Genomic DNA, 13,966 nt, shown 5'->3' with positions numbered 1-13,966 from the left:
TCCAGGGAGCAAAAGGCCATAGAGCATGAGCAGTTAGCAATGTTACTCCTGTATTACCAACTGCAAGAGCTCCTCCCCTCACTCTGTCTGGCCTACAGCAGGAGAAAGAAGGATTACCTGAGCTTGACTAAGAGAATGCTAATTTCTTTACAGGCCCAAGCCAGAGAAATAAAGTATCAAGAAAGACAGCAGCCATTGAGGCACATACAGGGGAAGAAGAAGCCCTGCATTTCTTGAAGTTAACACTTCGGGCTTGTGTTGCCGACTCTGGGTTGGGAAATTCCTGGAGAATTTGGAGGTGGAGCCTGGGAAAGATCCTCATCATGCTATAGTGATATAGAGTCTGCTCTCTGAAACATCTGTTTTCTCCATAAGAACTAAGGCTGTCAGGGAACTGGAGTCCCTCAATGGGAGATGCCCAGGTCCCTGGACTCTCCCAGCAGGGGATTATGAGCCGGCATTTACCCCAGCTTCCTTCTTTTTGTGCATGCGCAGCGCACGCATGTGCTGTCAGCTCGCATGATGATGTCACTTCCTGAAATGATGTCATCATGTAGGGGTCAAAGGGTGCCCCCAGGTCAAAGGATGCTCTTGTCCTTGCCTGTGTGGGCTGCTCTCGATGCAGCTGCAGCCTGCTCTCACCACCACCACCACAACCTGCTCTCATTTGGCACAAAGGAGTCACAGTGGCAGCAGCGAGAGTGGGCTGTGGCAGCGGTGCTGGCTGAGTAAGTGGGCGCATGGGGGGAAGGGTGGGATCGGGGGATCGGGAACCCTAATAAGAATGGATCTCTGTAGTCTGGAGTCCAGATCTCCAGGACTTACCTAAAGGCAATCCTGCTTTGGGGTCCTTTGTCTGTGTTACTGGATACCATCTTTTAGAATTTGCCCATGTTCATAGTACACTTTCTGAAGGGCACTGAAGATCCTGTCTCTACAAATCCTGCCATGTTTATAGGTCTTATGATTCAATTATACCAGTGGTTTCTGGTAAATTTGTAATACTTTGAAAATTACAATAAATTGGATTTGCAGCCGCAAGACTGCTGTCATTTATTGATCTGTACCTTCCAACTCTCCACCTGTAAACAATTAGGAGATGGGTCTATGTAGCCAGGGTTCTGCTGGGTTACACAAGCATGCCATGAAGTCCTCACACTGCTTCTCCTCAGCTTTGACCTTCCTCTGGTCTGAAAGGCCAGCAAAGCTGGACCCCCTCTGTCTGGGCAAACATTTAGACTTGAGCATGGAACTCTTTTAATAGTCACTTTATTTTCATGCTGTTAGAATTAGGGCAAGTTAGAAATCTAAACATAGATGGTATCATAAATCTAAAACCACAACTGTAAATGGTGTTGTTTTTCTGTGTTAATTAAAAGGGGACAAAACCAATTGATTTGAACTTACATTATCACATATAGGCCAATATGTAATTTGTTGAGGCAATTTTAATTTAACAAGCATTGGTCAATGATCACTGAATTAAAGGTCTCCTCATTTTCTCTTACCTAGGCCTAGTTGCCCACGCTTTGTTATCTCAACTGCTGAAATGGCAGATATGGAGATTCTGACACTTTTGCTGGTCAGACCACTCTGATTTCAGACTAGATGTGATTTCAGACTCTGGATGACACACATTGGCTGGCTGACTGAGGATATGCTAGTAAATATAAATTGCTTCTCAGCTTTTTGGATAAGATAAAGTATAATACAAACTAGCAAGCTTAACAAGAGTGTATATGGGAATTATGGGGGGGTGTCAGTAAATTTAGGATTCTGAAAAAGTAAGCTTCTCACCCTTGCCCTCTGTGGACAACCATGATACCATAACCTCATGGGATCCAAAACCTACTTTCCATTTTTCTGAACATCTTGTTGGAAGACAAAGGAATATTTTTTTCTTCAAGCATACAAGTAATTAAAATACAAACATAACAGACCCCAAAGATCTTCCACACATAAACACAGCTAAGGAGGTTATATTTCTTGCATTCTACTCCCTCCTCCCCACACCTTGGCATTATATAAAAGATCCCTAAGAAGTACCATATTTATGCTTTCTTCTGTTAAATAGACTGATTACAGGGCTGTTCTGAGTCATAAGCAAACGCCTGTTTAAGTTTCTCTCCTTCATGCAAAGTAAAGATGCAGAATATTATGAATCAGAAATTTCTTTGGCTCTTTCCAAGGAATGCAGAGCAAGAGGCAGTTATGCCTACTGCTGTCTTCAAGGCACCTGCTGTTTGTATCATTTCTAACTAGCTCCATGCAAGGAGTGAGTAGGCGGGTCTCATTCTTGCAATAATCCATGTTTCCCAACAGGAAAGAGACAAGTGCAGAGACTGTCTTCAGAGCCACATGGTGGATAAACAAACAGCCCTCTGCCGCTCCCTTCTTGGTAAGAAGAGCACTGCCTATGCTAGAATGCTCCAAAACAGTGATACGTATGCTTATAGACTCTAGCAAGCCCAAATGATGCCCCTGTTGGCAATTCAGCTGAGAACTGTAGTTAATTGGCAAGATTAGTTTCCCATGCCCCTGCAGACTATGTTTTGCACACTGATACAGACACCTATGACTAAAAGGTGTTCACAAGCCTATACACAAGTGAGGTTATCTGACAGCCACTTGAAGAATACAGCCTACCATGTACTTTTAAGAGCAAAAATGTCTGCTGATAGAAGAACTTGACTCCACCAGAGCAGCAAGCTTTGGTTCGCATATTGCAAGGTATTTTGATACTTAGCAGGGTAGCTATTTTGTGTGGACATTTTTAAAAACCCTTCCACTGTTAAGAAACATAGTGTCCCACTAGTTAGTCCAGGTAATACGTAAGGAGGCTGGCTAAAGAAACCTTATTAGCACAGTAAGGTGTTGTTATCTCAGGATAACAAAAATGAGACAGCTACAAAGGACCTTGAGTGTGTAAAGCAGTCCAAACAGGGTCCACTTAAGTGATTTGTAAATATGGCCCCTGGTTATGTAACTCTTCTGAGATTGGTAAGATTTCTTCAATATGTGTATCAAGTTTATTCATACAACAGTGCATAAAACATAAACTTATGCTCCTCCCTGTGGCCTCATTGTCTCCATCCCCTTGGTGGTGGAAAGTGTCATCATGACCTATGGTAACCCCTGCTGGAGTTTTCAAGGCAAGAGACTAACAGAGGTGCTTTGCCATGCCCTGCCTCTGCGAACTGATGGTTGGTGATCTCCCATCCAAGTACTGACCAAGGCAGACCCTGCTTAGCTTCCAAGATCTAATAAGATCAGACTAACTTGAATTGTTTAGGTGAGGGCTTCCATGATCTTAATATGGCTAAAAAAGAAACACATTCCACTAGAGCAAGATTTTAATCTTAATTTTCCTAAATTATTACAAAAAATTAAGAAAGAAGTTTTATACCTCCATACTTTATTATGCTATAAGGAATGAGTTGTTCTTTTTTTTACTGGGTTTACACTACTTAACCTTGACTTACCTGTAGCTAACCCCATGCAACCCTGACCCAGATAGCCCAGGTGAGCCTAATCCTGTCAGATTTCAGAAACTTAGCAGGGCCCAGCCTTGGTTAGTAATTGGATGGGAGACCTCCAGAGAAGATGAGGGTCACTATGCAGAGGAAGGCAACAGCAAACCACTTCTGTTAGTCTCTTGCCTTGAAAACCCCAGCAGGGGTCACCATGCACTTCCCACCACCAACCCCATGAAAAGATTCTTCCTTTGTCTTTTAGCCTCTCTTGTTTTGAGAAGAGCTAAAATATGCAAGAAACACTGGCCTGGGCAGCTAAGCTCTGCTAGAAACTACCTTGTCATGTGCCTTCTTTCAGAAATGTCATTGAAAGAAAAAAATATATATAGCACTTTCAGTTAGGGTTGAACAACTAGAAATTTGCTAATTAATATTTATAACTATTGTAAATTCCTCCAGTCTGAATATAAATATTTCCAATATTTTGAATTTTATCAAAAAGTATTGTCGAAGGCTTTCACGGCCGGAGAACGATGGTTGTTGTGGGTTTTCCGGGCTGTATTGCCGTGGTCTTGGCATTGTAGTTCCTGACGTTTCACCAGCAGCTGTGGCTGGCATCTTCAGAGGTGTAGCACCAAAAGACAGAGATCTCTCAGTGTCACAGTGTGGAAAGGGTGTTGGCAGGTCATTTATATCTACTCAGGAGGGGTGGGGTTGAGCTGAGTCATCCTGTAAGAGTTTCCCAGGGTGTGGAATGCTAATGGCGGGAGGCTTCACTGTATCCTGAGGAGGTTCTTTTGCATATGGATTGGTGCTTGATGTGCTAATCTTCTCCACAGGGCCTCCATCTTGGCAAAGGGAGGAAACTTTGCAGTCACCCTCACCAGAATTTCTGTGGAAGACATCATTGCAAATGTAGAAGCTGCCATTCGTCATCTACCTGATGAGGAAGCTGAGGAAATAAGAGGAGAGACAGCCAGGATTCTACGAAAGGCAAAGCTTCCCACCAGCAATATAACACGCAAGGAGAGAAATGCCATCAAGACCCTCAATGCAGATCCAGACATCATCATTCTACCAGCTGATAAAGGCAATGCTACAGTGATCATGAAAACAGAGGAATACAAAAAGAAGATTAAGGAACTCCTGGACCCCTCCACCTACAAAAAACTAAAACGAGATCCCACCTCCAAAATCACCAGGCTAACAAATGCGCTGATCAAGAATTCCTCACTACATCCCGACACACACAGAAAACTATGCAAGACGGCGGCCGCAGGGCAGAAGGGTGGGAGCAACGGGCGGAGAAGGGCAGCGCCGGCGGCATCCCCGGGACGGGCGCGGCCGAACGCTGGCAGGGGGAGAGCCCAGGTGGGGCAGGTGAGGGGAGGGACGCCCAGCGAGCCATCCCCGCTCTGGGTTGGCTGGATGGCTCCTGGGAGGGCTCCCCGGTCTGAAGGAGCACCGGGGATTGGTGAGAGGCGGGGGAGGGGAGAAGCAGGCACCAAGGAGATGGCATGGGCGGAGGGGGTGATGGAGGGGCGTTTGGCCCAACTGGGTGGGAGCAACCAGGTGTCGGTTCCAAGGGCGGATAAGCCAGGGGAGGGGATTGGTGGAGAGCCAGGGGGCAGAGCCAGGAGGGACTATAAAAGGGAAGCTCCCGGTGACGCCGAGGAGGAGAAGGCTGGTTGGAAGGTTGGTCAGAGAGAGAGCGAGAGACTTCCAGGACAGCGGATAGGAGGCAGACCTTGGTGCTTGAACCACTGCCCCTATCCAGTCTGAGGCAGAGGGAGCCCCTTCAACCTCCCCCTGGTGGCAGCCCGTAGGACGGCAGGACGAGGGGAAGGCGCGGCCGGTGGGGCGGGGCCTCACACACGCGTGTGTGTGTGAGAGAGAGAGAACTAAATCTGGGATCTTCAGTGACTTTGTACTTTAAAGCTCTGCAGCCTGGGTGAGACCCAATATCCAAGAATCTGCCCATTCAAATGTAAAGCAGGAAGTCTATTTTTAAACAATGCCTGTATGTGTTGATGAGGGGAGCGAGCTTTCACTGCCCTTACTTGAACCTCCATTTTGCATTTTAAAAAAAACTGCACTACCTCACATCTTGTCTTGAGAATCCTGAGAAAATCTGACGAAAGGTCTGGTTACTTGTGCACTAAATGCAAGGTGGGGTGTGGAAAACATCAAGTCAACTAGCATTTAATGTATGACCTCACTCCCCCTCAAATGGTGGGGGGGGGGACTAGGCTCACGAGCAGGGGCAGTTTTGTCAGTCCCAGCTTTCCATCCAGTATGTTTTTGCATATAGAAGATGGCTGGGGGAGTGGGCTGTTCATCCTGAGCAGACACATGGAACGGGCAGTAAGAGAAACAGCCTACCCCTCACACACATGGTGCTCTTCTGTCTGGAAAAGTGCACTGGGTAGAAAGCAGGGACTGACTAAGCTACTCCTGCAATCCACACAGGCTGAAGAGCTCATTCCACATCCATGCACCATTTGAGGGTGAGTGCAGTCACATATTAAACACAGTTGACTTGGTGATTCCCCTGCCTCCATGTTGGAGCCCCCCTCCCCACACACACACACACAATTTTGTAGGTGAGTACTGTCATACATTAAACATGAGTCAGGTTGGGGTTTCCCCCAACCCTTGCACTTAGCATACGTGTAATCAGACCCTAAGAATTTCAATTGCTTGTAGCATGGGCCTGCTTTCTCTTGTTTTCCTGAAATTTGGAAGGGAGTTTCTCTGGTAAGAACAAGAACTCCTGAGACTTTTATCCAAAATTGACTGGGGGGAAACAAGTTATTGGAAAAACAAGTTTCTCACAGACACCAAAACAACAATTCAAGGGACTTCTTTTTACTTCTGATTTTAAAGAACCTGACTCAAGTTTCTACAATGGCACACCAAACAACACCAAATCCGCCCCTAGAGAATGAATTGATAGAATAGGATGGACTTTTGTAGTATTTACTGTATTCATATGTATACAAGCTGAGCACAAATGGTGAGAAGAGGTACTTGTACAGACCATCAGATCCCCAAGCACTCCATGGTGCTTCAACCCATTCCCACTCAAGTTTCAACCATATGTAACTTGTGTCATAAATCCAGTTGGGGATGCTCCACCCAACTCACAGTTATACATACATCAGGGGTGCTGATGGAGAGTGCCCCAAAATCATAGCTGACTTATTGCAGCCCCTGGCGGGGTTTTCATGGCAAGAAACTAACAGGGGTGGTTTTCCATTACTTGCCTCTGCATCAGGGGACTCTTCTTAAAAAACATTCTGTTGCATGGTGCAGCACGGAGACATGTGCGAAGGGAAGAAGGGGTTCCTGCCATCATTCCTGCAATGTTTCCCATAGTTGAAATAGCTAGATGGGGCCCCGTTTACCCCTTCCTCAGGATCCACATGCCCTGGGGTTATGTCACACCTCATGTTTAGCTAGTTTCTCAGTGTCTGTTGGAAAGGGTGCATAATACAGCAGTCAAAATTATCAGGGGCCTGGAGACCAAGCCTTACAAGGAAAGACTGATGGATATGGAATGTTCAGTTTGGAGAAGTGGAGGTTGAGGGGAAGACATGATTACTCTCTTTAAGTATTTAAAAGGCTGTCACTCAGAGGAGGGAAGGCAACTGTTTCTGTTGGCAACAGAGTATAGGACTCAAAACAATGGGTTTACACTTCAGGAGGGAAGGTACCAGTTGAACATTAGGAAAAACTTCTTCATGTTAAGAGTAATTCATCAGCAGAATAGACTGCCTAGGGGTGGTCCCCCTCATTGGCAATCTTCAAGGAGTGGCTGGACGAATACTGTTGGGAATGCTTTAGGCTGTTCAAAGCATTGAGCAGAGATTAGATGGTCTGTAAGGCCCTTTCCAACTCTATGATTCTGTGATTCCATACTATATGCACTGTTTGTTGTAACCAGACTATCTAATACGCTGTGCAAAAGGGCATAATTGTTGATAATCTTATGGCTTACATATGAACTATGGGCTGTGTTAGGAGTGCATTGGTCTTTTCTTGAAACTTTCTGTCATTGGAATATCACAAGGGTACTGAAGTGGCCAGAGCATAATCCCCACCCTTTACAAGATCTATTCTTTAAATTGTATTCTGAACAATTGTGCCTGATGCCAAATATAGAAATCCTTCATCTTTAAATAGTCTGTTGGTTGAGTAAAAGACAGCATGGTCCCTGCTGAATTCCTGTCATTCTCATCCAACACACCTACAAACATTGGGAGCCATGTGTTTTCCCCATGCCCTCTCTTTCCATCAGGCTCCAGCTATGCCATGTGCATGGAGCTGTCAATCTGTTCCAGAGGTGTTTCCGCTTGTGACCCTCTTACATCCTCACAGCTCCAACAAGTGCTGGGATGTTGATGCTGCTGCCTTTTGATATGCAAACGGAGTGCTCATTAGGTGTCTCCCTGACCCCACATCTTCTGAGCAGTTAATTAAGGAGTGTGTGGCAGGCATAAAATTAACAGCGCCTGCAAACTTAACCAACAGCATGTGGATGGCTGACCCCCTTATGCAAAGGAAGGCACTGTCTGCTCATGCCAACGTCTGACTAGCTGAGAAATCAAAACCCAGCATGCTTAGCAGCGGGCAGGTAACTCCTGGGGATCCAGCACTGGAGAGGCAGCAGAATTGGCAGAACTGAGAAATACAACTGCACCAAACGGTGTGTTGTGGTGAAGATCCATGACTGATGCATTTATTTTCAGTTAAAAACAGCCCTAGGGGAACCTTAATTAGATCAGAGCAGCAGCACTGAGAGAACAACTTATTAACTTTTTTTTTACACCAAACACCATTTTCCTGATTGAAGTTGCATCCGCCAACACAGTGGATTGCTTCCTACCCCAGTGGGAAACAGCAGAATGTATCCAACCAGCCCCAGAATTCACTCTTGGGGGTCTGCAGTAGGAGGAGGTAATCAGAAGAAATTGCCCCCTCCTTATCTACAAATGGCAATGGCATTCTGTTCGAAGAATTACATGATTGGATACATGCCAGCATCTTCAGAATAAGGGGGAAAGGAAGGGAAGGTAATAAGAAATAAATGGGGAAAGTGCAGTTACATGTTCATAAACGTCATTTCAACAAGGAATGAAGACTAAAGGGGTTAAGTCATAAATGCCTTAGGAAAATATTCTTCTGTTTGAGACAGGTTCATTGAGACAATGACTTGTGTCAATGAGATCCCTTGCCGAGTGCACCTTGTGAAGCGGGGCTTCCCCCTCCTGCCGCAGCCAACTGAGATCCCTGAAGTTTTGTTCCAGGGTCAGTAGGCCCTCAGGAACAGCATGGGGGCAAAATGAACATTTGCAATGGGAGGAAGAATTAGCAGAAGTTTCTGCTTCTTCATCTAATAATGGAAGCGCCTTTATGTGTTCGGAACTGTGTGGCTGGACCATTGCCTGGCACCTGAAACGCTGTCCTGTGAGTTCTTAGCGGATGGTTCTCTCTGCCCCACTCCATTCTTACAAATTAGGTTACTGTGAGTTACATTACATATTAATAATGTAGTGGCCAGCATGTGTTAGCCACCAGGTATACATATGTCTGACAGCTGTGTCCAGTTCCTGCCGTGGCACTGCCATAGTTGGAAACATACATTTGTTTCATACTTAATTTTATATGGATTCAGACTAAATTTTCTGCTAATGAAAGGGAGGGGGCAATTTCCACCAAATTCTTTTTCTTGCTGGAGACCCCCCTCATGTCATTCTTCAGGGTCTTCTATACCCCAGGAGTGCCTTTTTCATGGAGATCAGTGGGTTGCAGTGGGAGGGGGGAGGCAGGAAAGTTCCATTTCATTACTGGAAAATGTATTTATTTTATAAAATTTAAACCCTGCCTTCCTCACTATAATGTGTTTAGTAACAAAGGGATGTGCCTCTCCCATTACCTTAGATCCTGACTTCTCTTACCAATCATGGAAGAAAGGAAGGAGCCCCGTTTTGACCCTCATGATTTTTCTGAAGCTGCACTGATCCACATGAGCACAATATTGGATTGGTGGCGGTCATAGACTGCAGCAGGAAAGGGGAGCCAATAAGGTTGCCATTTATGTACTACAGCACCACTTGCCTGCAGAGAATCTAAGTCCTTATGTGAAAAAAGTGAAGTTGTGGCAAAAGAAGGAATTCTCTCAGAGCTGACCTTTGTAACCTCTCTTGGTGGTAAGAAAATCCTAAATGGTTCTCTGTTTTTGCTGAGAAAGAAACAGAAGCCAACCTGCCCTTGACGGTCAACCTGGGAGATTTCCTGCTTCAAAGCATACTTCCCCCAGCCTGAGGCAAGGTTAATAGGCTGACAAGGCAGGAAGAAAGCAATGTCTTAGCCTTGACAAAGGGGGTGGCACTGAAAGGGGACAAGCTGCTGAGAAAGAGAAGGAGGCAGTAATCAGATTTAAATCCCAACCCTGTCTATATTTCCTGCTCTCAGTTCTCACACAGCAGCTGTCCCCTTCTGCTTATTCTGTCTTGTTCTGGCAGTCTCTGACTGAAGATCTTTTTATGCTTTCCAGGTGTTGCTTATCCTTACCTACTTGGATGTTTTGATACAGTATTTACTACATGGACTGGACCTTACGGAGTCCATGGCTTCAATAGTACTGCGGTAGCATTCCTTGTTCAGGGGCAGTAGCCCTTCAGTTACCGGTTGCTGGGGGGGCAACTGCAGAGGGCAGCTTTGATCTCCATGACTGTACGTAGGCCTTCTAGGCTATCTGGTTGGTCATTGTATGAATCAGGATGCTGGGCTAGATGGATCATTGATATTGACCCAACATGTTCCTAAGTATGCTAGCAACCCTCTGTGCAGTAAAGAAGAGAGTTCTAGCTCTGGGCTCAGTTCCTGACTCCCAGATGAGCCCAGAGTTTCAGGTGCAGAATGGAATGGATGTTCTTATTCCAGGCTTGTGTGACCTTGGAGAGCCTGGGTTCTGATCACTGCTGCTGAGAGTATCCTACGTGACAAAAGGAATGGTGATATTTCTTACAGTAATAGATATTCTATAGATGGGCATTGTTGGCTCTGAAAAGCAGCCATCAAGGGTTGGAGAAGTTTATTTCTCCCACTCAGCTTGCTGCAGGAAGTAGTGTGTTTCATAAAACCATAGAATCATAGAGTTGGAAGAGGCTTTACAGACCATCTAGTCCAACTCCCTGCCCAATGCAGGAACAGCTAAAGCATCCCCTACAGTATTTGTCCAGCCATTCCTTGAAGACTGCCAATGAGGGGGAGCCCACGACATCCCTAGGCAGCCAATTCCCCTGCTGAATTACTCTTAATGTGAAGAAGTTTTTCCAAACATCCAGCCAGTACCTTCCTTCCTGTAGATTAAACCCATTGTTTCAAGTTCTATCCTCTGTTGCCAACAGGAACAGCTCTCTTCCCGCCTCTGAAGGCCTTTTAAATACTTTCAGAGAGCAATCATGCCTCCCCTCAACCTCCTCTTCTCCAAATTTAACATTCCCAAGTCCCTCAGTGTTTCCTCGTAGGGCTTGGTCTCCAGGCCCCTGATCATCCTGGTTGCTCTCCTCTGCACCCGTTCCAATTTGTTCTTATTCTTTTTGAAGTGAGGCCTCCAGAACTGCACCCAGTACTCCAGGAGAGGCCTGAACAATGTGGAATATAGTGGGATAATGATATCCTTTAATTTGGATATTATGCCTTTGTTAATACACCCCAAGACTGTGTTTGCCATTTTTGCTGCTGCATCACACTGACTACTCTTATTTAGCTTCCTATCCACCCATATCTCAAGATCTTGTTCACGCCTACTGCTACCCAGAAGTGTATCCCTCATCCAGTATGCATGCTTTGCATTTTTGTTACCTAGGGGGAGAACTGGGCACTTATACATGTTAAATTACATCTTATTCAAATCTGCCCACTTTTCCAGTGTGTTCAAATCTCATTGAATTCTATCCCTGTTTTCAAAGGTACTTACTACTCCTTCCAGTTTTGTGGCATCTGCAATTTAATGAGGAATCCCTTCACACCCTCATCCAGATCATTCATAAAAATATAGAAAAGCACTGGTCCCAGGATCAAGTCCTGTGGCACTCCAGTGGACACCTTCCTCCAAGCAGACATGATGCCATTGACAACTACTCTTTGGGTATGGTTATCCAGCCAGTTCCCTGTACATCTAACCATCCAGTCCAGTCCACAGTAGACATGGGCACGAACAGCATTACGAACGGAAAAAACCCATGAACACCCCATTCATCTGTTCGCGAACAAGCCGTTCATGAGACACCATTGCAAACGAACAAGCAGTCATCGCAAGCCTCGTTCATTGCATTCGTCCACTGTTCATAAAGCCAGACAGTCAGGCACCTTCAATCAATTCCCTTGGCAATGGAGGCTGTGCCTGAGCTCTGTCTGCACTCCTTCTGTCGCTCTGGAAACCCCAATCTGAGCCCAACTTAGCTTGATGGGCAGGTCTTCCTTCCAAGTGTGGAGCTGCAAATTGGTTACAATTGGTTACATGGCAGCAGAGACTAGGAGGGAGGGAGGGTGGTGGTGTTCTGTAGCCATGGGAACTCCAATCTCATCCCTGCAAACCCTGTTAGGCAGTTCTGACTGCCAACCACAGACCTCCTGCTTTTCCCTATGAGACCTCTGCTTATAAAAGGGCACTGTGCTCCCACTTCTGGCTTTCATTTCAGCAGGCAGTGGAGTGGGACAGAGCTGTTGCTAGCCTTTTGGGAGAGAGACAGGGAGAGTGCATTGGAGCGGGGATTTTTTCTGTGTGGTGGGTGGGATAGGGATCTATCTCCTCTGGTTCCATGGCTGCTGCCAGGCCCTGGGGCCAAGCTCAGTGGGCACCTCGGCTGAGGGCTCACATTATTATTAGTGCCTGACCTGGTCAGGTCTCTGGGATTGCTGGGCTAGGGCTCTAGCCCCTCCCTCTGGTTCCAGGGCTGCTTCCAAGCCCTGGGGCCAAGCTCAGTGGGCACCTCAGCTGAGGGCTCACCCTGACAATTATTATTATTATTAGTGTCAGTGCCTGATCTGGTCAGGTCTCTGGGAGTGTTGGGCTAGGGCTCTAGCACCTTCCTCTGTTTCCAGGGCTGCTGCCAGGCCCTGGGGCCAAGCTCAGTGGGCACCTCGGCTGAGGGCTCACAGTGTTGTCTCCTTCTATTTCCTCCTTCTTGTTTGCTGGCACAATGAGCCTTTGGCCGGGGGCCAAGGGTGCTTGTGGGGGGAAGTGCAAGGATTGTCCCAGTTGCCCCATGGCAAGCACTACTGGGCATGGCTCTGCAGTGGGCGGGCACATGGGGGTGCCACCAGCGAGTGGCCAGACCACCCACCCCCTAGAGGGGTGGTGGCATGCCAATGCCTACCCCAGCCCGCCAGGCCCAGTGGCCACACTCATCACCCACCGTCATACCTTGGCGGAAAGTAGCCTCAGAGAGGCCTGGTGGGTGGGCACATGGGAGGTGCCGCTGGTGAGCAGCCAGATCCCCACCCCCTAGAGGGAAGGCAGCACGCCAATGCCTCCCCCAGCCCGCCAGGCCCAGTGGCCGCACTCATCACCCACCATCATACCTTGGTGGAAAGTATCCTCGGGGAGGCCTGGTGGGCAGGCACATGGGGGGTGTTACCAGCGAGCGGCCAGACCCCCCGCCCCCTAGAGGGGAAGTGGCATGCCAATGCCTCCCCCAGCCCACCAGGCCCAGTGGCTGCACTCATCACCCACAGTCATACCATGGCGGAAAGTAGCCTCGGGGAGGCCTGGCGGACAAGCACATGGGGGGTGCCACTGGCGAGTGGCCAGACCCCCACCCCCAATAGGGGTGGCGGCATACCAACATCTCCCCCAGCCCGCCAGGCCCAGCAGCTGCACTCATCACCTACCCTCATACCTAGATGGAAAGTAGCCTTGGGGAGGCCTGGCAGGCAGACACATGGGGGGGGTGCCGCCGGTGAGCCTGTCACTCAATCATAGAAAGAGATGAGGTTGGTCTGGCAGGAGCTGTTGGGGACAAATCCATGCTGACTTCCCCATATTATTATGTTGTCTGTCAGATGCTTGCAGACAGATGCCTTTAATATCTGATCCAGTAGAGGGGGCGCCTTCCCCAGCCCGCCAGGCCCGGCGGCCGCACTCATCAACCACCATCATATCTAGGCGGAAAGTAGCCTCAGGGAGGTCTGATGGGTAGGCACATGGGGGGTGCCACCAGCGAGCGGCTGGACCCTCTGCCCCCTAGAGGGGTGGCAGCACACCAACACCTCCCCCAGCCCGCCAGGCCCGGCAGCCACACTCATCACCCACCATCACACCTAGGCAGAAAGTAGCCTTGGGGAGGCCTGGCGGGCAGGCACATGGGGGTGCTGCCAGTGAGCGGCCAGACCCCCTGCCCCCTAGAGGGAAGGCAGCACCCCAATGCCTCCCCTAGCCCACAAGGCCCAGCGACCGCCAACATCACCCACCTTACTTTCTT

The sequence above is a fragment of the Eublepharis macularius genome, chromosome 2, assembly GCF_028583425.1.
Source record: "Eublepharis macularius isolate TG4126 chromosome 2, MPM_Emac_v1.0, whole genome shotgun sequence".
NCBI lineage: Eukaryota > Metazoa > Chordata > Lepidosauria > Squamata > Eublepharidae > Eublepharis > Eublepharis macularius.
Note: the sequence above shows the minus strand (reverse complement) of the source record.